This window comes from Boleophthalmus pectinirostris, unplaced genomic scaffold (assembly GCF_026225935.1).
Source record: "Boleophthalmus pectinirostris isolate CB_2022bp ecotype Guang Dong unplaced genomic scaffold, ASM2622593v1 HiC_scaffold_14, whole genome shotgun sequence".
In the NCBI taxonomy this organism is placed as follows: Eukaryota; Metazoa; Chordata; class Actinopteri; order Gobiiformes; family Gobiidae; genus Boleophthalmus; species Boleophthalmus pectinirostris.
Window position 1 is genome coordinate 33,881,948 of NW_026571047.1, and position 25,354 is coordinate 33,907,301.

General features: G+C 40.2%; 1 protein-coding gene across 1 annotated transcript in view; it reads left to right on the forward strand.

Moving 5' to 3' along the window:
* The first annotated feature begins 23,020 nt into the window (after positions 1-23,020).
* Positions 23,021-25,354, forward strand: part of LOC110172799 (uncharacterized) — a 76,351-nt gene continuing 74,017 nt past the window's right edge. The window contains exon 1 of the mRNA XM_055149941.1: positions 23,021-23,243. The gene's annotated coding sequence lies outside the window, so the exon portion shown is untranslated. The remainder of the gene's footprint in view (positions 23,244-25,354) is intronic.

The following is a 25,354-nucleotide window of genomic DNA, read 5'->3' on the forward strand; positions in this document are numbered from 1 at the left end:
CGGCGTGAGGCGGCGTGAGGCGGCGTGAGGCGGCGTGAGGCGGCGTGAGGCGGCGTGAGGCGGCGTGAAGCAACGTGAAGTGACATGAAGTGACCCAAATCCAATTTTTCTCTCCTTTGATCTTGTATCTGATCTTTTAATGACTGAACTTTTTTTTTTGTTCAAATGTGACCAGGAAACTTGAATATTTCCTCCTAAAACCCAAACAGATCTGATCTTTTGACATGTGACTTGAGTGTGAACAGTCAGGTCATAAACACAGAAATACACAGAAATACACAGAAATACACACAAAAATACACACAAATACACACAAAAATACACTCAAATACACACAAACTATACACTCAAATACACACAAAACAACACAAACTATACACAAATCAACATACACAAATACACAAAATACACACAAAATACAACACAAAATACACTCAAACACCAAACTATACACACAAATACACACAAATACACAAAATACACTCACAAAAACACACAAATACACACAAACTATACACACAAATACACACACAAAATATACACTCAAATACACACAAATACACACTAACATACACACAAAATACACCACAACTATACACACAAATACACAAATACAAAATACACTCAAATACACACAAAAATACTAAATACACACAAATACACACAAAAATACACTCAAATACACACAAAATACTATACACACAAATTCAAATACACACAAACAACAAAAATACACTAAACATACACACAAACACCAAACTATACACTCAAATACACACAAATACACACAAAAATACACTCAAATACACACAAACTATACACACAAATACACACAAAAATACACTCAAATACACACAAACTATACACACAAATACACACAAAAATACACTCAAATACACACAAACTATACACTTAAATACACACAAAATACACAAATACACACAAAAATACACTCAAATACACACAAACTATACACTCAAATACACACAAACTATACACACAAATACACACAAAAATACACTCAAATACACACAAACTATACACTACAACAAATACACACAAATACACAAAAAATACACACACAAATATACACTCAAATACACACAAATACACACAAAAATACACTCAAATACACACAAACTATACACACAAATACACACAAAAATACACTGAAATACACACAAACTATACACTCAAATACACACAAATACACACAAAAATACACTCAAATACACACAAACTATACACACAAATACACACAAAAATACACTCAAATACACACAAAAATACTAACACTCAAATACACCACAAAACTATACACACCAAATACACACAAAAATACACTCAAATACACACAAACTATACACACAAATACACACAAAAATACACACACAAAAATACAAATACACACAAACTATACACTCAAATACACACAAATACACACAAAAATACACTCAAATACACACAAACTATACACTCAAATACACACAAAAATACACTCAAATACACACAAACTATACACACAAATACACACAAACTATACACTCAAATACACAAAAATACACACAAAAATACACTCAAATACACACAAAAATACTCAATCAAATACACACAAAAAATACACACAAACTATACACACAATCAAATAAATACACACAAATACACACAAAAATATACACTCAAAATACACACAAAAATACACACAAAAATACACTCAAAATACACATACAAAATACACTCAAATACAACACAAATACACACAAAATACACTCAAATACACACAAACTATACACTCAAATACACACAAATACACACAAAAATATACTCAAATACACAAAAATACACTCAAATACACAAAAAAATACACACAAATACACTCAAAAATACACACAAACTATACACTCAAATACACACAAAAATACACACAAAACAAAAAAATACACTCAAAATACACACAAAAATACTCTACACAAAATACACACAAAATACACACAAACTATACACTCAAATACACACAAAAATACACTACCAAATACACACAAAAATACACTCAAATACACACAAACTATACACTCAAATACACACAAATATACACACAAATACACACAAATATACACTCAAATACACACAAAATACACTCAAATACACAAAAATACACACAAATACACACAAAAATACACTCAAAAATACACACAAACTATACACTCAAATACACAAAAATACACACAAAAATACACTCAAATACACACAAAAATACACTCAAATACACACAAAAAATACACACACAAAATACACTACTCAAATACACACAAAATACACACAAATACAAATACACAAAATAACATACACACAAATACACAAATACAAAAATACACTCAAAAATACACACAAACTATACACTCAAATACACAAAAATACACACAAAAATACACTCAAATACACAAAAATACACTCAAATACACTCAAATACACACAAAAATACACACAAATACACACAAAAATATACTCAAACTATACACTCAAATATACACAAACTATACACTCAAATACACAAAAATACACACAAAAATACACTCAAATACACACAAAAATACTCTCAAATACACACAAAAATACACACAAACTATACACTCAAAATACACACAAATACACACAAAAATATACTCAAATACACACAAAAATACACACAAAAATACACTCAAATACACACAAACTATACACTCAAATACACACAAACTATACACTCAAATACACACAAATACACACAAACTATACACTCAAATACACACAAATACACACAAAAATACACACAAAATACACTCAAATACACACAAAAATACACACAAAATACACACAAAAAATATACACACACAACAATATACACTCACACTCAAAATACACACAAAAACACTATACACAAATACACAAAAATACACACAAAAATACTCTCAAATACACACAAATACACACAAAAATACACACAAACTATACACTCAAATACACAAAAATACACACAAACTATACACAAAAATACACTCAAATACACACAAAAATACACTCAAATGCACACAAATACACACAAAAATATACTCAAATACACAAAAATACACTCAAATACACAAAAAAATACACACAAATACACACAAAAATACACTCAAAAATACACACAAACTATACACTCAAATACACACAAATACACTCAAATACACACAAAAATACTCTCAAATACACACAAAAATACTCTCAAATACACACAAAAATACACACAAACTATACACTCAAATACACACAAATACACACAAAAATACACTCAAATACACACAAATACACACAAAACACAAAAAAATACACACAAATACACACAAAAATACACTCAAAAATACACACAAACTATACACTCAAATACACAAAAATACACACAAACTATACACACAAATACACTCAAATACACACAAACTATACACTCAAATACACAAAAATACACACAAACTATACACACAAATACAAACAAACACACAAAACTACAATACACACAAATACACACAAAACTATACACTCAAAAATACACACAAAATACACACTCAAATACAACAAATACACACAAAACAAAAATACACTCAAAATACACACAAAATACACAAAAAATACAAAAATACACACAAAAATACACACAAACACACACACTCAAATACACACAAATACACACAAATACACAAAAAATACACTCAAATACACACAAATACACACACAAAATACACAAAAAAATACACACAAATACACACAAAAAATACACTCACAAAATACACACAAACTATACACTCAAATACACACAAAATACACAAATACACACAAACTAATACACACAAAAATACACACAAATACACACAAAACTATACACTCAAATACACAAAAATACACTCAAATACACACAAAAATAACACTCAAAATACACTCAAATACACACAAACTACACACAAAAATACACAAATACACAAAAATACACACAAATACACAAATACAAAATACACACAAAAATACACACAAATACACTCAAATACACACAAATTAACACACAAATACACACAAAAATACACTCAAATACACACAAACTATACACTCAAATACACACAAAATACACACACAAAATATACACACAAATACACACAAATACACACAAATACACACAAATACACCACAAACTCAAATACACTACACACAAAATACACACAAAAATACACTCAAATACACACAAACTATACACACAAATACACACAAAAATACACTCAAATACACACAAATACACACAAATACACACAAAAATACACTCAAATACACACAAACTATACACACAAATACACACAAAAATACACTCAAATACACACAAACTATACACACAAATACACACAAAAATACACTCAAATACACACAAACTATACACTCAAATACACACAAAAACATACACTCAAAAAAATACACACAAAAATTACACTCAAATACAAAAATACACACAAAACTATATACACAAATACAACATACACACAAAAAATACACAATACTACAAAAATACACACAAAATACACACAAATACACACAAAAATACACACAAACTATACACTCAAATACACACAAAAATACACACAAAAATACACACAAAAACACATATACTCAAACTATACACTCAAATATACACAAACTATACACTCAAATACACAAAAATACACACAAAAATACACTCAAATACACACAAAAATACTCTCAAATACACACAAAAATACACACAAACTATACACTCAAATACACACAAATACACACAAAAATATACTCAAATACACACAAAAATACACACAAAAATACACTCAAATACACACAAACTATACACTCAAATACACACAAACTATACACTCAAAAATACACACAAATACACACAAACTATACACTCAAATACACACAAATACACACAAAAATATACTCAAATACACACAAAAATACACACAAAAATACACTCAAATACACACAAACTATACACTCAAATACACACAAACTATACACTCAAATACACAAAAATACACACAAAAACACACACAAAAATACACTCAAATACACACAAAAATACTCTCAAATACACACAAAAATACACAAATACAACACTATACACTCAAATACACACACAAATACACACAAAAATACACACAAAAATACAAATACACACAAAAATACACACAAAAATACACAAATACACACAAAATACACACAAATACACACAAATACACTCAAATACACACAAAAATACACTACACTCACAATACACACTACAAATACACACAAATACACACAAAAATACACTCAAATACACACAAAAATACACTCAAATACACACAAATACACACAAAAATATACTCAAATACACACAAAAATACACTCAAATACACACAAATACACACAAAAATATACTCAAATACACAAAAATACACTCAAATACACAAAAAAATACACACAAATACACTCAAAAATACACACAAACTATACACTCAAATACACAAAAATACACACAAAAATACACACAAATACACACAAAAATACTCTCAAATACACACAAAAATACACACAAATACACACAAAAATACACTCAAATACACACAAACTATACACTCAAATACACAAAAATACACACAAAAATACACTCAAATACACAAAAATACACACAAATACACACAAAAATACACACAAATACACACAAAAATACTCTCAAATACACACAAAAATACTCTCAAATACACACAAAAATACACACAAATATGTACAAAGTTTACCCATCCTGAACCAGTATCTTGTCCTGGTTTAGACCAGGTTTAGTCCTGGTTTAGTCCTGGTTTAGTCCTGGTTCAGTCCTGGTTTAGTCCTGGTCCAGTCCTGGTTTAGACCTGGTTTAGTCCTGGTCCAGTCCTGGTTTAGTCCTGGTTTAGTCCTGGTTCAGTCCTGGTTTAGACCTGGTTTAATCCTAGTTTAGTCCTGGTTTAGTCCTGGTTTAGTCCAGGTTTAGTCCTGGGTTAGTCCTGGTTTAGTCCTGGTTTAGTCCTGGTCCAGTCCTGGTTTAGACCTGGTTTAGTCCAGGTCCAGTCCTGGTTTAGTCCTGGTTTAGTCCTGGTTTAGTCCTGGTTTAGTCCTGGTTTAGTCCTGGTTTAGACCTGGTTCAGTCCCGGTTTAGTCCCGGTTTAGTCCCGGTTTAGTCCCGGTTTAGTCCCGGTTTAGTCCCGGTTTAGTCCTGGTTTAGTCCAAGTTTAGTCCAGGTTTAGTCCTGGTTTAGTCCTGGTTTAGTCCAGGTTTAATCCAGGTTTAGTCTAGGTTTAGTCCAGGTTTAATCCAGGTTTAGTCCAGGTTTAATCCAGGTTTAGTCCAGGTTTAATCCAGGTTTAGTCCTGGTTTAGTCCAGGTTTAGTCCAGGTTTAGTCCAGGTTTAGTCCAGGTTTAATCCAGGTTTAGTCCAGGTTTAGTCCAGGTTTAGTCCAGGTTTAGTCCACTTTTGGGCCGTAGACGCACCACAAACACAACACACGTTTACATTAGATAAAAGTGGAGGGAAACATGAGGACGACTTAAGCTCCTTTTGTCTTTATATATTTATTTTTATTCAATTTAAACCAAAGCCAGAGCCACGAGTTACGTCCATGATTCAACTGAATAATCATCTTTTGTGTCGTTGTTTAGACGGTAATGAGAGAATACAGGCCTCATGAGTCACTGTAAGATCATTTTATCATCGTATATTTCACTAGTCGGCTGTTATTATAATTATATTATTTACAATTAACAACAACCAATTTATGTTTAGTGTATTTTGACCCATTATTTTTACATTTTGGCTTCAATGTCCAGTGTGAATGTATAAGTGCTTGATGAAAGGAATGCTCTGAGCTTTAAAATCAATCAATCAATCAAATGTACTAGTCTTTTATGTAGCACTTCCAGAGGTGGGACCAAGTCGTTGTTTTGCAAGTCTCAAGTCTTTGACCTCAAATCTGAGTCAAGTCCCAAGTCAAAGATTTGGCTTAATAATAGAATAATTGAGTTGAGTAGAGCTATTATTTTGATTATCATGATTATTTGTACATTTTATGTTATTTTTGTGGTGTGAAAAGTCATGGAATTTTTAAAATTCAATGAAAGTTTTGTGTGGAGCTAGCGCCCCCTACAGGACCTGTGTGGAGCTAGCGCCCCCTACTGGACCTGCAGAAAATGCGGCGCAGTGTTCGGCGGAAGGAGCTGAGTCTGCTCCTTCTCTGTGGCGTCACCACGTGTCTCCGGATGGTGTCCATCGTGGTCTGTACAAACTCATCCTCGTCGATGAAGCCCTTGAATTGAACTAATTCCTTTGAGGAGCCCGTGCACAGGTCTTTGTACACGGCCTCCGCCACTTCCACGATGTTCTCTCTGTCAGGTCTCACCCTCACGTTCCATTCACACATGTTTAACTGCAGCAGCTCAACCAGTGTGATGAACATGGAGCGCATTTCAAACATCTTTTTGGTCTGAAGGACGCGCTTGCTCACCTCATAAGCCAAGCTCCAGATATGTTCTGCCTCCCACTCATACTGAGAATGTCCAGGAGGGCCTTGGGGACTTGTGACAGTTGGGGTGGTCTGGTCCTGGTGCAGGGACAGAGTGCTGGCCACTTTGTGGATCTTATGAAGGGACCTTCTGACTGGATCAGTTTTTGAATCTTTGTGATGCCCGTTGGAGATGTCCTGGGACAGTCTCTCATCGAAACTGCCATCATCACAGATGGTGATCATAAAGGATTCTGCAGCCTCCTCCAGGATCTCCTTCACCTGTTCAGCACCAGACCTGGTGCTGGAGGTGGGAGAGGCCTGTCCTAGGTCCTGATCTGGAACAGTTGAGGCCTTCTCCTCTGGTTCCACAGCACGATGTGGGTAACAGCAGAGGAGCCTGTTCAGAGTGCTCTTTAAAGTGCTCCGCACACTCTCAAAAGTCCCAGTCTCAGTCTCAGTCTGACTCTGGTAACAGGGTGCACAGCTCTGAGCCAGTTTCTCTCGAAGCCGCTGGACCCTCTCCTGCTCCTCCTGATCCAGAGAGGCTGAAGAGGCAGATGTGGGCTCCGGCAAAAATGTAGCACCAGAGCTCTGAGTCCCCTGTTTGGCTGGTGCCGAGTCTTCATCCTGGTTATCTACAGATGTCTGGGTTTCATGTGGGAGTAGGGGGTCGAGTGTTCTTCCACTGGGTGCAGTGTCCACAGGCTTTGGAGAGGCCTTCATCTCCTTCAGAGATGTGGTGCCCTCTTCAGCTGTGTCAGGAACAGGAGAAGGTGATGTGTCCTGAGGTGTCGTGCGAACACGTGAGGATAGTGTGTCCTGAGCAGTCGAGGGACCATCAGACGTTTCCTCTTCAGGGGAGAGTGTCTGATCACGCGGCCGCCGGCAGCACGTAAATAATTTTCTGGCCGTGCAGACGATCTTGTTGAGCTTGTATTTCGGCGTGGTGTAAAGTGGTACACTCTTGTTTACCACTGGTTCGTCCCCCTTGAAACTGATGCGGGACATGGCCGAGTTGACTCTGGAGGTCACCTCACTGCTCACCATCTCCACAACCTCGTCCATGGACTGAGTCTCTCCTGAGGTCCTGAAGAAGCCCTTGAAAATGGGGGCCAGTGAAGCTTTCACTGCCTCCTGTGACACCTGGTGATCACCGAAAAGGCGACCTTGGACAAGGTGATCCACTAAAACCTCGACTATTGCCTTGGAGATAATCATGATGATTTTCATGAATGCGTCCTTCATCTGGTTTCTGGTCTCCTGCCCCGACAGGTCCACACTCTGCCCGATCTTCCAAAGGGAGTCAAGCAGAGGTTGGATTTTCTCTGATAAGTCCTTCACTAGAGAAACATCCAGGGGGGAACTGCCACTGCCTTGGGCGTCTGTGGACTGGGACGATGAAGGTCGAGAGTGAGGGGTGTATCTCCTCAGCTCGTTCAGGCTTTCAGTGTCCGACAGCTCACGTCTGCGTCCCGTCCTGCTCCTCGACAACTCGTCAGGCTGAACTTCGACTGAAGGAGTCCGGCTTCGTTGGATCTCCTCAGACATCCGCCTCGTCTCCTCCGGGGTAAATCCTACACTGTCTTTGTCTGCCATTACACCTAAAAAACTCTGAAGGTTGGTAAAAGAAAATGTAAATCAATAACGCCTGTGGAATAAAGCTTTCACTGTGCTTTTGTCGACCTCAGCTAAATGTACCTTTTCCGTTAAACAATATGTGATTTGCGATTTGCCTATTCTTACAATCTCCCCGAGGCCAAACAAAGCTTTGAGTTAAAGACCACAAGGTTTGAAGTTCATCTTTGAGTTCTGAAGTCGCCACGGTAACAAGGCTTTATGGATCTCAAAGTTTTGAAGTTCATCTTTGAGTTCCGGAGTCGCCACGGTAACAAGGCTTTATGGAACGTTACATGTGTGACGTCATCGGCGCCGTGAACCTGATGGAACTGGGAGGTTTTCAGGTTCTAGAATGTGATGACGTCATACTCCCAGACGGGGGCAAGAGCCACGTTTCCCTGTTGACTGAGGCCGAGTGTTGTTATGAAGTCGCTGATACGATACAAACCTCGATACACTGCACTTTCCATTCGATACGGTTCAGTCAAAAATCAAGGCTAAATCATGGAAAGTCTTTGTTAAACCACTTCTTGTGCAAAGTTCATCTGAAACACAAACATTTTAATCGTCAAAACTGCGAAAATGTCAAACGTGTCGCATAAACGAGTTTCCTTCCACTAAACAAACAACAAAACTGTAGCTGTAACAAAATCATTTAGTAAAACATCCCAAAAATCCTCTTGGTGATATATCGATACAGCAGCCCACGATATCGATACTGTATCATCACATTAAACGATACGATATATCAATATTGTGGGCTGCTCTATCGATCGATATTCCACTGAGTCGTGTCGTTTAGTCCGACAGAAGCTGAACCGCATCAGCGACACAATAGCAAGCAGTTTTTTTTTGAGTGTTTAGTTTATGCAATTTAGCTACGTGGTTTTAAATTTTATTTCTGTAAAACATAAACAAATTTGCTCAAAGCTGTGTGAATAGGGAAGGGTTACAGACACAGAATCAAGTCAGTCGTCACTCTGAGCCGCCATGCTCGTCTTAAAATCCACTGTTACGCTAAGTAACAACTGAACCTCGTCGTCGGTCCACGAAAAGACTGTTTTCACGCTTGCCATTTCCCTCACTCACGAAGAAAAACATTGGACGGACCCTTCACCAGAAAACTTACAGAATGCGCCTTTAAATCAGAAAACAGGGCGAGGACACTGTTAACTGAGACGATGGTGCGTTCCTCCTCTCACACACCTGAGACAGACAGACAGACAGACAGGCAGGGGGTGTGGCCAATCAGAGACCACCGTGCGACAGGGGGAGCGGGATCAGTCTGAGCGAGTCTGTGGTCTGATTGGTCTGTCAGTTTGGCCACACCCACCCGAACTAACAACAGCTGATATATATAAGACACCTCACCACCAAGACCAAGACCAAGACCAGGGACAGGGACAGTTCTGAAGACGGCAAACATGTCAGAAAGGTAAATACATCTCCGACTGCATTGTCTTTAAAAAAAAAATAAATACAATGAATGTCCATGAACTAACTCGTTCATGGACATTCACTCAGGTCAAAGTTTTGATATTAGGACATTCATTAATTGTAACACCACTTATGTAGTGTACAGACTTGAATGTCCATGTGGTCGTTTTTACAGAGGCCCAACAAAACACAAACTGAAAAACAGACTGAGCACAAACAGGCTGTGAGGACCCGTCACCCCCTGTATCCTGTGGCCGTACATCACAAAGAAGCACAACCACGGCAGCTGGAAAAGCCTGAAAATCTGTGCTATTGAACATATTAAAGAAACAATAAGAGGAGCAGATAGACTGAAAAAAATGATTACAGAGAGAAACCGACTGGATCTACACTCTCAAGGCCACACAGTTTCCAGGACTTAATGGAGAGCTACATTTCTCCCCCTTCCTTTAAAACCACAAACTTTAAATGAGTAATCAATTTCTGTTTTACATCTCTGACCCTTTAATATATTACATATATTGTATATATATATATATATATATATATATATATATATATATATATATATATATATATATATAGCTCTATCTGTAATACTTTTGAATTTTTGCACTACATATATTCTTATACTATATATCTTTTTATACTATGTGTTTTTATACTGTGTATTTTTCTGTGTATTGGTTGTTGGGATTTGTACTATTTATATCTTGTATTATATTGGAACTTGAAGAGCTTGTAACTAAAATCTGTTCAGCCTACATGTCCCATCATGCACCAGGGGACTGTGAACATGTGACCTACACCTATGACTTTAAATCTGCACTGTGAAAAACATCTGGAGTTTGTCCTGATGAAGCCGAAGGGCCGAAACGCGTGGGCACAATTTGAACTTTATCTGCCATGTGCTGTTAAAGGTTTTGAACTATTTTGTACTTTTTGAGTGCCTCAGTTTTTTCCTACTTTTTTTTTCCTACTTTGTAAATCACAAAGTATTTTCATGCTTTTTTTTTTTGATTGTTTGTTTGACAAGTGTCCAATAAAAATCAAATCCATATGCTATATGGATATGCTGATTAGTTAATTAGTTAGAAAGAATGTGACAAATATTTTAATCATTTATCTTTTTTTTTTAATCTTAATACTTGCAAGTAAATCACAGTAAATTTAAAAAAAAATGTATGTACGTCTGTCTGTCTGTATTTGATTATTTATTCATTTATTTATTCATTTACATACTTTTGGTTTTAAAACACTTACTGAATTATTTTATTTGGATCGGTCCAGTAATTATAGAAACATTGATCATAAACCAGAGCTAAACATCTGGAGTCTCAAAGTTAAAAAACAAATTCTACCACAGAATTTGAACCTGTCCCCAGCTCAGATTTAAACAACAGAGATTCAAGAGTGGATATTACGCACTATTTATTGATTTATTTTAACCATGTTGTCACTAGGGCCAAATAAATCCATCCATTCATCCATGTTCTTCTTCTTCTCTGGGGTCGGGTCTTGGGGGCAGCAGCCTAAGCAGAGACTCCCAGACTTCCTTCACCCCAGACACTTCCTCCAGCTCCTCCAGTGGGACCTGAGGTGTTCCCAGTCCAGAGACATGGTCCCTCCAGTGTGTCCTGGGTCTCCTCCTCCTCCAGGTGGGACATGAACACCTCCTGAGGGACACGTCCAGGAGACATCAGAACAGACGTCCTCCCCTCAGACGCTCCTCTCCACGTGGAGGAGCAGCGGCTCTACTCCGAGCTCCTCCCGTGTGACTGAGCTCCTGGGCCAGATAAATACGACATGTAATATGTGACGACACATCAGTATTTATCTGCAGAGTCATTTACACACACACACATTTACACACACACACACACACACATATCATATACTTTATCGATGTCATGATTTTGATCGATATCACTCCAATCCTGTTCAAGTGACTAATTTTTCAAGGATATGATGATTCTTTCTGATTTCAGTCTCTGATATATATTTTTTTGCTCTGTGCCTTTTTTCTTTAAACTGGTGTTGATAACAGTAAAAACGGGTAAATGGTCACTGATGTCATGTATGAAAAGATCGCTAGATGAATCGTTATCCATGTCATTAGTAAATATATTATCAATAAGAGTGGAACAATGAGTGGTAATTCTAGAAGGTCTAGTTATCTTTGGGAATAAATTTAAACTAAACATGGTGTTTATGAATTCCTCAGTTACTTGAAGCTTGTTTGGATTTAACAGATCAATATTAATATCTCCACATATTATGAGTCTCTTATTCATAATCCGGTAAAATGATTCCTCTATCCATTTTTTGAAATCTTCAATGTTTGACCCAGGTGCTCTGTAAATACAAGTTACAATTGTTTTTTTTTGTTTTTTTTAATCAAGACAAATTTCAATATTGATACACTCCAACAGATGATTCACTGCTAACATAAGTCTGGTACATGTAATCTGTTCCTCCCCGACACTATTACCCTGATCATGTGTTTTGTTCCTGTGTTATTAAAGAGAAAATTGCCTTTGGTTATTTTATGATTGAACAGATATGAACCTTCTAACAGTTTTATTCTGGTTGTTGGGAGGCTTTACCAAAACTTCATTTTGGGTCTGGGGGGACTTTTTTCAAAAATATGACCAACTCAAGGTCAATTCCTTTCATTACCAGCAAAAGTTCATCAAAATATGATCCAGGTACAGAGGTTGTAAAAAAGTTGTAGGCGTTTTGCACCGAGGTTGTGGACCCATCCACTGACAAAAAAAAGTGATATGCCTCCAAACATTTGTACGTCTTCATCTGTTGTCTGGTGTAGAACCATGTCTGGAGAAGAAGGTAGTTCGTGATCTCCTCTGCCTCGATTGTCGGCAAATCTTTTACAAAAAAGTTGAAAATTCACTCATTTTTATAAGATGGGGTCACGTCCAATATATTTGTCAACTAACCAATAAGAACTCTTCTCCATATCTGTGTTCTCCAGAGTCGTGTTTGTCCTGTTTGTCGTGTTTCACTTTCTGCCTTCCACCTAAAATTCATGCGTCATCGTGATCACGTGACTGAAACCCTCGGAACCACTGCGGGAAAAGTTTGGATGGCGTGTGTGTCGGTGGAGTAACGACAAACCGAGACGACGGGAAAAGCCGGGAGCAGCTGAAGTTTGTGTTTTCTTCCCAAAGACGTAAATCCGTTGGCGTCTCTGTCCAATCAGAACCTTCCCCAGACGCTCACACACATTAAATAAAGACGATTTAACGAGTTTTCCATCTACACCTCAATTCAGAATGATTATTTCCACGTAAACTCCAAGGAGAATATTTTAAGTCCAAACTATTTAATCCAGAACAATTCAAAAACATCATGTGAACGTGGCCGTTGTTTTCTAACAGTGAGTTTTTTAATCATTTCAATACCAGGTTTAACATTTGTGCGTTTACCTTTTGGATATTTCGTGGCAAAGTACAGTGTGATAAAGAGTAGAGGGATGTGCAAAAATATTGAAATATCGATATATGGTATCGTTTAATGTGATGATACAGTATCGATATCGTGGGCTGCTGTATCGATATATCACCAAGAGGATTTTTGGGATGTTTTACTAAATGATTTTGTTACAGCTACAGTTTTGTTGTTTGTTTAGTGGAAGGAAACTCGTTTATGCGACACGTTTGACATTTTCGCTGTTTTGACGATTAAAATATTTGTGTTTCAGATGAACTTTGCACAAGAAGTGGTTTAACAAAGACTTTCCATGATTTAGCCTTGATTTTTGACTGAACCGTATCGAATGGAAAGTGCAGTGTATCGAGGTTTGTATCGTATCAGCGACTTCATAACAACACTCGGCCTCAGTCAACAGGGAAACGTGGCTCTTGCCCCCGTCTGGGAGTATGACGTCATCACATTCTAGAACCTGAAAACCTCCCAGTTCCATCAGGTTCACGGCGCCGATGACGTCATACATGTAACGTTCCATAAAGCCTTGTTACCGTGGCGACTCCGGAACTCAAAGCTAAACTTCAAAACTTTGAGATCCATAAAGCCTTGTTACCGTGGCGACTTCAGAACTCAAAGCTGAACTTCAAAACCTTGTGGTCTTTAACTCAAAGCTTTGTTTGGCCTCGGGGAGATTGTAAGAATAGGCAAATCGCAAATCACAAATTACTTAACGGAAAAGGTACATTTAGCTGAGGTCGACAAAAGCACAGTGAAAGCTTTACTTCCGCAGGCGTTATTGATTTACATTTTCTTTTACCAACCTTCAGAGTTTTTTAGGTGTAATGGCAGACAAAGACAGTGTAGGATTTACCCCGGAGGAGACGAGGCGGATGTCTGAGGAGATCCAACGAAGCCGGACTCCTTCAGTCGAAGTTCAGCCTGACGAGTTGCCGAGGAGCAGGACGGGACGCAGACGTGAGCTGTCGGACACTGAAAGCCTGAACGAGCTGAGGAGATACACCCCTCACTCTCGACCTTCATCGTCCCAGTCCACAGACGCCCAAGGCAGTGGCAGTTCCCCCCTGGATGAAGCTCTAGTGAAGAGATTATCAGAGAAAATCCAACCTCTGTTTGACTCCCTTTGGGAGAACGGGCAGAGTGTGGACCTGTCGGGGCAGGAGACCAGAGACCAGATGAAGGACACATTCATGGAAATCATCATGATTATCTCCAAGGCAATAGTCGGGGTTTTAGTGGATCACGTTGCCCAAGGTCGCCTTTTCGGTGATCTCCAGGTGTCACAGGAGGCAGTGGAGGCTTCACTGGCCCCCATTTTCAAGTTCTGCTTCAGGACCTCAGGAGAGACTCAGTCCGTCGACGAGGTTGTGGAGATGGTGAGCAGTGAGGTGACCTCCAGAGTCAACTCGGCCATGTCCCGCATCAGTTTCAAGGGGGACAAACCAGTGGTAAACAAGAGTGTACCACTTTACACCACGCCGAAATACAAGCTCAACAAGATCGTCTGCACGGCCAGAAAATTATTTACGTGCTGCCGGCGGCCGCGTGATCAGACACTCTCCCCTGAAGAGGAAACGTCTGATGGTCCCTCGACTGCTCAGGACACACTATCCTCACGTGTTCGCACGACACCTCAGGACACATCACCTTCTCCTGTTCCTGACACAGCTGAAGAGGGCACCACATCTCTGAAGGAGATGAAGGCCTCTCCAAAGCCTGTGGACACTGCACCCAGTGGAAGAACACTCGACCCCCTACTCCCACATGAAACCCAGACATCTGTAGATAACCAGGATGAAGACTCGGCACCAGCCAAACAGGGGACTCAGAGCTCTGGTGCTACATTTTTGCCGGAGCCCACATCTGCCTCTTCAGCCTCTCTGGATCAGGAGGAGCAGGAGAGGGTCCAGCGGCTTCGAGAGAAACTGGCTCAGAGCTGTGCACCCTGTTACCAGAGTCAGACTGAGACTGAGACCGGGACTTTTGAGAGTGTGCGGAGCACTTTAAAGAGCAGACCAGACCAGACCACCCCAACTGTCACAAGTCCCCAAGGCCCTCCTGGACATTCTCAGTATGAGTGGGAGGCAGAACATATCTGGAGCTTGGCTTATGAGGTGAGCAAGCGCGTCCTTCAGACCAAAAAGTTGTTTGAAATGCGCTCCATGTTCATCACACTGGTTGAGCTGCTGCAGTTAAACATGTGTGAATGGAACGTGAGGGTGAGACCTGACAGAGAGAACATCGTGGAAGTGGCGGAGGCCGTGTACAAAGACCTGTGCACGGGCTCCTCAAAGGAATTAGTTCAATTCAAGGGCTTCATCGACGAGGATGAGTTTGTACAGACCACGATGGACACCATCCGGAGACACGTGGTGACGCCACAGAGAAGGAGCAGACTCAGCTCCTTCCGCCGAACACTGCGCCGCATTTTCTGCAGGTCCTGTAGGGGGCGCTAGCTCCACACAGGTCCTGTAGGGGGCGCTAGCTCCACACAGGTCCTGTAGGGGGCAGTAGACCGAGCCCCACAGTAAACACCGCCCGGAACATGCTCCTCTGCACCGGATGTTCTTGATCCGATGGGGAGGAGCGGAACAGAGCAGAAGTTCTTTGGTGAAGGTGTTTAATGAGAGCAAATGTCTCCTTTGCACCGGGAGACCTTCATCTGATGAAGAGGAGACGTCATGTGGAGCTGTTTTTACTTGACACAGAGCGGCGGATGTTGAAATACTCTTACTGAAATACTGAAAACTAACAAAAATAAATAAATCAAAACAAATTCCTCTCATCACAGATGATTCTATTGTTGCTTCCAAATCACAAAGTATCACTTACAGAACCTTTATCTAAATACACAGACTTTCATATCAAACCTTTTGTCAATGGCTTTACCTTCCTATATCCAAGACACGACTCAGGTGTTCAATCAAGTCAAACTCATTCAGAACATTGGAGAAGGTTTCCTTGCAACTACGGACGTTGAATCATTATGCACTAATATTGATCATAAAGATGGACTAATGGCACTGGAACACTACCTAAAAAAGAGGACTTCAGAGACAATGCCCCCTGCTGGATTTATATTAAAACTAACAGAATGGACACTGACAAATAACATCTTTTTGTTTGAGCAGCAACTATATGTTAGAGAATTTTTATGCTATAAGTATTTCTCATTAAAAGTGTTAACTCATTTAAAGATGAATCATTTAAAGATGAATCATAATGTGATATAAAATGATCAACATTGCTTTGTGTTTGTTTGTGAACATGTATGTAACATGTAAACAATCAGCTGATATGAAAGACGTGTCAGCTGACTCATTAAGCTCATACAGAAAACAACTAGTGGGTTTGCCCATCATTTTTTCATGATTTTTTCAAAACTTTCATTGAATTTTAAAAATTCCATGACTTTTCACACCACAAAAATAATATAAAATGTACAAATAATCACGATAATCAAAATAATAATAATTGTGGTGCGTCTACGGCCCAAAAGTGGACTAAACCAGGACTAAACCAGGACTAAACCAGAACTAAACCGGGACTAAACCGGGACTAACCCAGGACTGAACCAGGACTAACCCAGGACTGAACCAGGACTAACCAAGGACTAAACCAGGACTAAACCAGGACTGAACCTTGACTAAACCAGGACTAACCCAGGACTAAACCAGGACTAAACCAGGACTAAACCTGGACTAAACCTGGACTAAACCAGGACTAAAACAGGACTAAACCTGGACTAACCCAGGACTAAACCAGGACTAAACTTGGCCTAAAATGGGACTTTTTTAGGTCTACACCAGGTCTAAACCAGAGGAGCATAAATTGCACTTGAGTGGAGAATGGTCTCCATGGAGATGTTACTAAATAGGCAAAAAAAAAAAAAAAAAAAAAGGCAATAATTCAGTTCTATATAAATATATATCTATATATTCTGTGACACTTGTGATTTCTGTTTTAATTCTCGGTTTCTGTTCATCATTTAAATGGAGCACAGAGTGAAAGTGCGAGTGTCTGTGGTGTTGACTTGGACTGGGAGTTGGTGATAGAACCTTCTCCACTGAGATAAAACTCTGTGCAGATACTCGTGACCTCTGACCCCCCCCGCCGCCGCCGCCGCCGCCGCCGCCGCCGCCGCCGCCGCCGCTGCCGCCACAGATACTTATGTACCATAAGTATCTGCATATTCTCACATATAAATAAATACATACACACACATAATATATATATATATATATATATATATATCTGGTCGTCTACCAGAGGCCTGGGAGCTTGAGAGTTCTGCGCAGTATCTTTGCTGTTCCCAGTACTGCACTTTTCTGGACTGAGATGTTCCGTTGTTTTTCCCGGTATCTGTTGAAGCCTCTTCGAGTGTCCGATCACCACAGGCACCACTGATGCCTTTACTTTCCAGGCTCTCTCCAGCTCTTCCTTGAGCCCCTGGTATTTCTCTAGCTATATATATATATATATATATATATATATATATATATATATATATATATATATATATATATATATATATATATATATATATATATATATATATTCATACATATAAACATATATATATCTATATACCCACATTCCCACATTTACAGACATACACTCGAGTACATTCACCTACATTTGACATTTACCCACATACTTTTTTTTTTTTTTTTTATAGAATTAAATAAACCAGAATGAACGTTGTCGTGTAGAAGCAGGGTGTTCTTTGAGACGTTATTATATACATTACTATACATTACACCAAAGACATATTTCAAAACAGACTGCTAGTTTTCAGACTCCTCATTTTCAGTTTTTGTCTGTGCATATAGTTGGCTGTAGTGGTATTCACCTATGAATTTCTCCAGTTTTCTATACCGTTTGATTTGTTTGTGGGTTTTTCATCTTGTAAACATGTCTCGTTGCCTGTTGTTTTTTAAGTTGGTAGGCCAGAAGTTTTGCAGATTTACTACCAGCCTCATAGTATCACTTCTTGGTATAAATCTTTTTTTTCTGGATTTCTTGTGATAATATATTATTTATTTCTGCCCTTTTTGTTTTAATATCATTCATAATTCTGTTGTCACCATTGTTCTTGTGAACTCTTTCCAATTTTTCTAAATCCTCTTGTAATTTTTGGAGTGAGGCTTGTTTAATCTTTTTTAAGTGAACTGATTTAGCCATCAGTTTCCCGCTCACTACTGCCTTGAAGCCTCCCATACCACAGCTGGGGAGACCTCCACATTATCATTTTGCTCAATATAATTACAAATATCTTTCTCAATTTCCTCTCTTATTTGACCATTTAACAGGCTTGTATTCAGACGCCACACTGTAGTTTTTTTCTCTGTCCCTGTGCCTAATTTTAAAAATAATGGGCAGTGGTCAGACAGATCCTTTACTCCAATTTCACAGCTTTCAACCATATATCTGCCTTTGGCAAGTAGCAGAAAATAGTCAGTTCTTGTATATAAAGAATGTGGGGCCGAAAAGTATGTATAATCTTTTCTTCTGGGGTGTATTTCCCTCCATATGTCTAAAATACTAAGGTTTGATAATAATTTGTCTAATTTTTTGCCAACAGTATTTTTTTTTGCTGAGCTTTCCCAGAAGAGTCAAGTTCCGGTTTGAGTCTTTGATTTAGGTCCCCAGCGCCTATAAACACTCCCCCCCTTCTTCTTTGAGAGATAACATACATCCAAGGATGCTTCACCGTTGGTTTTATCACAAGTCTTTTTATTTGTCTAAATCCAAATTTTTATTTACCTTTTTAGAAAGGTAAGGTCCATAAACTTAAGATTTTGCTCCAGGATTCTCACACATACAGAAGAATGTCATAATCTCACATCTACAAAACATGGGGGAAGTCTTGCAAAAGGGGCACAAAGGCGACTTTTATAAGTTTGGTTTAATGCTGTGTGTCCAGAGGGGAAGGCTCCAACCTCTCTAGGACCACGCTTAAGAGTCCTGTGTATCAGTGTCAATAGACCATGAGCCATAAGCAGTGAGGCTTTTCCCACAGGCTCCAGTAAACCCGCCGCCTCCGACTGCTCCATGTTAAATAAGGATAAACAAGACGACAGACTGGGCAGCATCCACGATCCAACACTCTCTCATGCCCACACCTGTTTGCCCATCTTTGGCTTTGACTTTCTTTCATTCCTTTTCTCTATATCCCTCACTTCTGCCTGGATCATGGCTCTTTTTTCCATAGAGCTGGCTTTGCCCCAAGTTTGGAAGTGGGACATTTCCAAACCGTGACAAGGTACAAGGTGCTCCAACGATTTCTTTCAGTTTCAGGTTTCCTTCAGCTAGTGCCAGAGATGCAGACGACTCCCTTTTTCACTTTGCTGTCTCTGGATTCTAAATACGTAGGTCACAACCCACTGATGTAAAACAAGTCACTTTCTGAGGTGGAAGATGATCTTCCGTTCTACCACTGCCGTTCATGGAGCATCATGCACAGATAGCCTGCTCCCCATCAGTCTGGGAAGGCCATTTTTTACGCATGCTTTGAATTTTCCTGGAAGTCCAGATGCATCTATTTCCTTTGAGTCTGTGCTTGTTTCTCGGTGATGTGGACATTGTTCTGGTCCTTTAGTTACTTTCCAAGATACCTGATCATTGATGGAAGGGATGGCCTCTTCTTGTATGGCCAGATTGTACTTGGAGGTGATATTCTTCTTCCTAGTAATCAACCTTCGAACTTCAGGACACTGTGAACACTATGATAATGCCTCTTCCAAGGTGCTTTTGACTTAAAGTATAGATTTATTCACTCTGGTCTGATCTAGAACAGAGATCTCCAACCTTTTGCATTTGGTGAGCTCCTTTACACAATGAAAATGTCAGAGAGCTACTCATTTTTGTAGTTGCAAAAAATTGATTCAGTATAAGAGGGCAAGCCTTAGATCTAAATGCCTATAAAACATCAAACCATTATACATTTATTAGTGCACAGAGGTCAAACACATTTACAGTGGTAATTAATCAAATTTCAGTTTTTTTGTTCAATATGTACAATTCAGAAATCCTTTGGCGAGCTACTTGTAAAGGAGTGGAGAGCTACTGGTAACTCCCGAGCTACAGGTTGGAGACCCCTGATCTACAGTGTGGTTCTAGTGTTCTACAGCGGCTTGTCTAAACATCAGATTTAGTCATGTACCATTTCTTTTCAGTCTCTCTGGCTGTAACCTGACAGAGTGCAGCTGTGGTCCTCTGGCCTCAGTCCTCAGCTCCTCCAGTCTTACACATCTGGATCTCAGTAACAACGACCTCAAGGACTCAGGAGTGGAGCTGCTGTGTGAAGGACTGAAGAGCGCCCCCTGCAGACTTGTATTTTGGCTGTGCCCCATAAATGTGATCTAATAACTGCTGTGGGTGCTTCCAGAGCTGTGTTCACCATCTTCTTATACTATTATTCTTATGTGAATCTGATCCCCAGCTGCTGTGATCTTTGTGAGTGAACAGCTTAGTTCACAGTCAAAATCTACAAACTACTATTGGTTCACAAGTTGTGGCCATTGCCCGAATAATTTACAAAAAAATTGTGAATTTTGTGAAAATGTACAAGAATCCCGAGTGGGTGTCTTTCAGAAAAATATATTCTACTTATGTTGAATTTGGTGTCTTCCCTCGATAGAGACCTATGTTTTGACAAAAAAGGCAGATAAATGCTTTGTGTCTGCCGTGTGCCTTCAGGCTGTCTGGATGTCTGGTCTCACAGACGGGTGGGGGCTGCTCTGGTCTCAGCTCTGAGATCTGCTGACTCTCGTCTAAGAGAGTTAGACCTGAGCTACAACCATCCAGGACCCTCAGCCGAGCTCCTGACCGCTCTACTGGATGAGCCACACTGCCCCCTGCAGTCTGTCAGGTGAGACTGCAGTGTGTCAGAGCTCTCTGCAGTAGTTCTACTCCCAGACCTAAAGCTAGTTAAAGATAATTAAAATGACCTTGTTTTTCAGGCTGGAGCCTGCTGGAGACGAATGGCTGACCCCAGGTCTGATGAAATGTAGGTCTAATTTGTATGTTACTCACTTAAGTAAGCAAATGTAACGACATCATCCTTCTGTGAATTCTCTTTGGATCCAAACACAGCCCACAGAAGACTCCAGCTGTCTGATAACAACCGCACAGTGACATATGTGGACCAAGACCTGCTATATCCTGATGACCAGGACAGATTTGACTCCTATCCTCAGGTCCTGTGTACCAGAGAACTGGAGGGGCGCTGTTACTGGGAGACAGCCTGGCAGCTGAAGGAGAATGGAAGTGTTTATATTGCACTGAGTTACCATGGAATTTTATCAAAAGAACACGAAGTAAACAGTATGTTTGGGGCCAACAACAAATCATGGGCTCTGAAGATCTTTACTGGAGGTTATAGCGTCAGTCATGATGGGAGAGAGTTCAGTCTCTCTCACAGGTTGCGTGGGCATGTACTTGGACTGTGATGATGGATCTCTAACTGTTTATGACATATCCTCTGGCAAAGGGATCCTTGAAACTTTCCAAACAAAATTCACAAAGCCTGTGTTTCCTGGGATAGGAGTGAAAGATGGTAAATTCCAGGCTTTTTGAAAGTTATAGGCCCCTGTCACCCAAACACGAGCAGTTTATGAATAAATATAAAAATATCATATCTAGTTTCTTTAATAGATCCATGGTTGTGATGTCGCTCTGAAGGTGATAAAAAAAGGAAGGGGAGACAAAAGTGAAACTTATTAGTAATAATTATCTCACGTCATTATCTTGTTTTAAAATATAAGCTCTTATTTATAGCTGTCTGCAGTGTCTGAGTTTAGTTTCCTTTTGTTAATTCTCCCTTTAATTACGCACGTCTGCTTGCCCCGCCCCTTCTGTCCTCAGCCACGCCCCTTCTGCCCTCAGCCACGCCCCTCTATATAAACCGTGCCCGGCCTCTTCCAGATGTCGGAGCTCCGTGTCTCCTCCAGGCTCCAGGCTCCGGCGGCGGGGACAGACCGCAGTGTAACCCGAGCGCCCGAGCCTCCTCTGCCCGCCCGCCCGCGCCGCTCCGCTCGCTGGATATTTGGGATGTTTTAGCTCCGGGGACAAAGACACGTTTCCAGGCGGGGGACGGTTCCACTTTTCGCAGATGTTCACGGGGGAAAACACGGCGGAAAGAACGAGAAGAATGACGGAAAACTCTGAAACGCGGTAAAAAGTTTGGAGCAAACTTCCCTGTGGTTGTGGTGCTATTTTGAGCATTTTAGACTGGCATTATCTCAGCAGTTAGATTAGATTAAAGCCGAAATACAACTTTATTTAACTCTTAACAACTTTACAGACAAGTTTAATCGCTGTTTTACGGTTTTACTCTCAAGTTATTGTAATATAACCGCTATTTTTTACTAATTTGCATCGTTTTCCTAAATTACAGACACAAATTCCTCCGTTTTTCGTCTCGTACTTTTAATGAGAGGTTTGCCCAAAACAGGAGACACGTGTAAAGACATTTAAGCCGCGTATTTGGGTGTTTTCTGTCTAAAATCTCCACTATTTTTGTCTGATTTAAATAGTTTTTGTTAAACTTTGTGGTCAGTCGTTATAAATCAGGTCCTCGTCTACAATCATTCAATTATTTACATGTGTCACTCTACAAAAATATCGAGCTCTTGTTGAGATTTGGTAAGTGTTTAATTAAATAAAATATTTATTACTGTAAATGTCCGTGAAAACCGCTTGAACATATAATAATAAAAGAAATATAGTTTTATTTGTTTTGCCTTATTTGTTGATTTTCTATATCAATAATTCCGCTAGTTTTGTGCCAGCCATACAACAATATCATGACAATATCATTTTTGGACAAAATATACATTATTTTTATAACAAATAAACTGGTAGTAATAATATAATATATAATATAGTAATATAATATAGTATCTTTTTTTTTTTTACTTATGTTGTTAGACTTTTTCTGTAAAAGGTTTATAACAGATTCATTTAGAACCTTTTGTTCGTAGACAATGATTTTCAAGTCATAAAATAAATTTAACCACATTTGTCAAGAAATCGGAACATTAGATTTGAGGAGAGTCATGCTAAAGTTCCTTAGCGCAGTTTAGGCCTGGAACAAAATACTGTCCCCACATGCGGAGGACTGTCCCACGGAGGACTGTCCCCGCAGACAGAGGACTGTCCCACGGAGGACTGTCCCACGGAGGACTGTCCCACGGAGGACTGTCCCACGGAGGACTGTCCCCGGAGGACTGTCCCACGGAGGACTGTCCCCGCAGACGGAGGACTGTCCCACGGAGGACTGTCCCCGCAGTCAGAGGACTGTCCCACGGAGGACTGTCCCAGACGGAGGACTGTCCCAGACGGAGGACTGTCCCCGCAGACATAGGACTGTCCCCGCAGACGGAGGACTGTCCCCGCAGACAGAGGACTGTCCCCGCAGACGGAGGACTGTCCCCGCAGACAGAGGACTGTCCCCGGAGGACTGTCCCCGCAGGACTGTCCCACGCAGGGACTGGACTGTCCCCGCAGACAGTGTCCCCGGAGGACTGTCCCGAGGACTGTCCCCGCAGACGTGTCCCCGCAGGACTGTCCCAGACGGAGGACTGTCCCCGCAGACGGAGGACTGTCCCCGCAGACGGACTGTCCCCGGAGGACTGTCCCCGCAGACGGAGGACTGTCCCTCGGACTGTCCCCGCAGACGGAGGACTGTCCCTCGGACTGTCCCCCAGACAGACTGGAGGACTGTCCCCGCAGACGTGTCCCCTGTCCCCGCAGACTGTCCCCGGAGGACTGTCCCCGACAGGACTGGAGGACTGTCCCGCAGACTGTCCCCGCAGACGGAGACTGTCCCCGCAGACGGAGGCTGTCCCTGTGTCCCTGTCGGACTGTCCCCGCCCCGCAGACTGTCCCTAGGACTGTCCCCAGACAGGACTGTCCCGGAGGACTGTCCCTCGGAGGACTGTCCCCGCAGACATAGGACTGTCCCCACAGACGGAGGACTGTCCCTCGGAGGATGTCCCCGCAGACATGTCCCCAGGGACTGTCCCCGAGACAGGACTGTCCCCGCAGACATAGGAGACTGTCCCCGACATGTCCCTGCCCCGCAGACATAGGACTGTCCCCGCAGACATAGGACTGTCCCTCAGATTGAGGACTGTCCCTCAGATCGAGGACTGTCCCACAGATTGAGGACACACATCTGACACTATTCCATTTTAACAATCAATGAGGAATTTACCAGTTAATCTTGTGCTCCAATATTTTAGATTTTAGTATCAGAAATATCGATCTTAAAGAATAATTTT